The following is a 3,496-nucleotide window of genomic DNA, read 5'->3' on the forward strand; positions in this document are numbered from 1 at the left end:
GCACTGCAGCGCCCCAGGGTGAATTCTGTTTTCCTGAGGTTGAATTCAGGCTTCGGTCAGTTTTGTTCTTGGAGAAATTTCCCCTGGTCTAAGGTGACTCCTTTGCTTGGTGTTTCTTCCAAATTCTCCTGTGACTCAGGAACTTGGAGGTAGGCATCTCCTTCAGGGCTTCCTAAATCTGCTCTCATGGCTGTGTCATCAGCCCAAGGGCTGTTGATTCCCTACCTATTGCCGGACTCCCACTCTTTCTTTCCAGTTAGCTCTTCTGAGTGTTAAAGAGGACATAGGCAGTTTGGCTCAGGAAAGAAGTCATGTCACAGGTGGCTACCTTAGATCATCCATCATCCCACTCTTTTTTTCTCCCAGTTTTTACATATCAGAAGTAATGTCCATTGAGACAACTCAAAGCGGCATAGACCAGCACAGCCAAGAGTAAATAGACTACTTGTCCTGCGTTCTGCTGAGACAGGAAGATTTGCACGTCAAGACACTGGGGGTATGGTTACTCAGCAATTTTGTCACCTGTGAACTGTTTCAGTACAAGGATGAGGACCTTAGAGGGAGTGTGCAAGGTAAACATATTGGCAGTAGGCACCTTCTTTAGACAAACACTACAATGACAGGAGTTTTCGTGCTCCAGCTCTTTGGGCTTCATCGACTATCCTAAAGCTTGGCTCTCACTCTGAGCTACCTTGATATCCAGCTTAATGTTCAGGTAAGTGTCAAAGGTGTTTAAAATGCCCTTGCAATGGAGACACTTGATTTAAGGTCTCCAGCACCCTCCAAATATTGGTCGTGTTAGGGTGGTGCCCTTGAAGTGACACTGTAACTACTTGTCTCCTTGCAAACGTGCCTTCTGCATGGCTTTGACAGTGAGCATCAGAAATTCATGGACATCTTCCTGCTTGTGTGTATGGAAGCCAGCAACTCACGGGTGTGATGGCTTGATAACATCACAATGATGATGGCTTGCCTAGTACATAGGATGCAGAATCCTTAATGCCGACAAATCTGAGAGTACCCCTGAGTCGGTGTAGAGGTGCCAAGAGATGGCGTATACGTCAGATTTTGCAGTGCTGCATTCATGTAGCAGGCGGTCCCTATATTCCAGAGTCCCATAAAGTCTCTTTTTAAGTCAGACAAGTTTCTCTGAAGGAGTAAGCACTGTTGCCACAGAAGCAAACCCATCATGCAGGTTATGGTGTCTGTGGTGATTGTGATGGTTTTTCTGCTAGAGTGAGACCCCAGTGGACTTCAGCACCAGCTGTGGGTGCCTGAGCAGGTTTGCGTTTTGGAAAGATAATGAACTGAGCCTCATCTCCCCAGTGGAGAAAAGTAGCTTCAGTGTCTCAAACTGGCTGTATCATTTTACATTCCCAGCAGGAGTGAGCGAGAGCACCTGTTGTCCCATATCCTTGTTTACGTTTGGTGTTGTCAGCGTTCTGTTTTAGCCATGCTAACAGGTCTTTTAATTTGCAGTTCCCTTATGACATGTTGGATCTTTGCCATCTGTATGTCTTTGGTCAGCTGTCTGCTCAGATAGTTTGTGCATTTTTAATTGGGTTGAACTTTTAAAATTTCTTTTAAGATTTATTATTATTTATTTTTGGCTGCGTCAGGTCTTAGTTGCGGCATGCGGGATCTTTGTTGAGGCGTGCAGGATCTTTTGTTGCGGCGTGCGGGCTCTTCGTTGTGGTGCATGGGCTTCTCTCTAGTTGTGGCGTGCAGGTTTTCTCTTCTCTAGTTGTGGCGTGCAAGCTCCAGGGCGTGTGGGCTGTGTAGTTTACAGCACACAGGCTCGCTAGTTGAGGCACGCAAGCTCAGTAGTTGTGGCCCGAGGGGCTTAGTTGTGGCATGTGGGATCTTAGTTCCCTGACCAGGGATCGAACCTGAGTCCCCTGCATTGTAAGGTGGATTCTTTACCACTGGACCACCAGGGAAGTACCTTAAATTTTAATGAAGTCCAATTTATCAATTTTTTTCTGACATGAATCATGGCTTTGGCACTGCACCTAAAATGTCATCTCCAAACCCAGAGTCATCTAGACTTTCTCTTATGTTTTCTTCTAGGAGTTTTATATTTTACATTTAAGTCTATGATGCACTTTCAGTTGATTTTTATGAAGGGTGTAATATCTGCCTCTAAATTCATTATTTTGCTTGTGGCTGTCCAGTTGTTCCAACACCATTTGTTCAAAAGACTGTTGTTTCCTCATTGAATTGACTGTGTGCCTTTGTCAGAGATCAGTCCAGTATATTTGTATGACTCTCTTTCTGTGCTTTCTATTCTGTTCTATTAAACTGTCTATTCTTTTGTTAATACCACAGTGTCTTGATCACTGTAGCTTTATGGTAACTTTAAGTATTAAAGTTGGGTGGTGTCAGTGTTCCAACTTTGTTTTTCTCCTTCAATGTTAGGTTAGTTTTTGGTCTTCTGTCTTTTCATATAAACTTTAAAATCAATTTGCTGATACCCCCAAAATAATTTGCTGGGGTTTTGACTGGCATTCTATTGAATGTGCAGGTCAAAATCAGGAAGATCTGATACCGTGACAGAATTGTGTCTTCCTTACCATGTACATGGACTAGCTTTACTTTTATTTACATATTTATTGATTTCACTGAGTTTTGTACTTTTCTTCATATAAGTCTTATATATCTTTTATTAGATTTATGCCTAAGGATTTCATTTTTTGGGTGCTAATATAAATAATTTATTTCAAATTCCAGTTGTTCATTGCTAACATATAAGAAAGTGGATAGCAGGGAAGCCTGTAGTCTGTTGTAAGGTACTTGCAAGTGGCATGGTGTCACTTTAAAGTAGACTTAGATTAGTTGTAAATGCATATTGCAAACTCAAGGACAGTGACAAACATTTTCTAGAAGTATGATTGATTAATTGATACAGTAAGAACAAAGAATGGCATTATATAAATTATATAAAATGCTCAGTTAAAACCAGGTAAGGGAGAAAAAATTGGAAGACAAAAAAAATAATAAAGAACAAGGGCAATGAATAGAAAACAGTTACAAATAGGATAGATACCAATCCAATAGTAACAGTAACAACTTTAAACATCAGACGTTTAAATACATCAATTAAAAGAAAGACTGGGAATTCCCTGGCAGTCCAGTGGTTAGGACTGTGCGCTCTCACTGCTGAGGGCCTGGTGCAATCCCTGGTCAGGGAGCTAAGATCTCACAAGCCTGTGGGGCACAGCCAAAAAAAAAGGCTGTCAGAGGGGATTTTAAAAAAAAGAAAAAAAGACTCAACTATACGTTATGTACAAGAAACCCACATTAAATATAAAGATACAGATATATTAGAAGTAAAAAGATGGAGAAGGTACATTTGTTAAAAATAAGCAAAGAAAGCTGGACTATAGCTATGCAGAGTATAGTTAACACTCATATTCTACATATTTCCATTAACGCAGAAATTTATTTTCTAATTGACCCCAGTCATCTTAATTATATTTAGAGCTATGTAAAAAAA

At 40.8% G+C, this 3,496-nt stretch overlaps 1 pseudogene; it reads right to left on the bottom strand.

Annotated features, from left to right (window-relative positions):
- Nucleotides 1-334: 334 nt before the first annotated feature.
- Nucleotides 335-1,188, bottom strand: LOC136141731 (ubiquitin carboxyl-terminal hydrolase 17-like protein 6; annotated as a pseudogene).
- Between the last annotated feature and the right edge of the window lie 2,308 nt (nt 1,189-3,496).

Source organism: Phocoena phocoena, chromosome 21, assembly GCF_963924675.1.
Source record: "Phocoena phocoena chromosome 21, mPhoPho1.1, whole genome shotgun sequence".
NCBI lineage: Eukaryota > Metazoa > Chordata > Mammalia > Artiodactyla > Phocoenidae > Phocoena > Phocoena phocoena.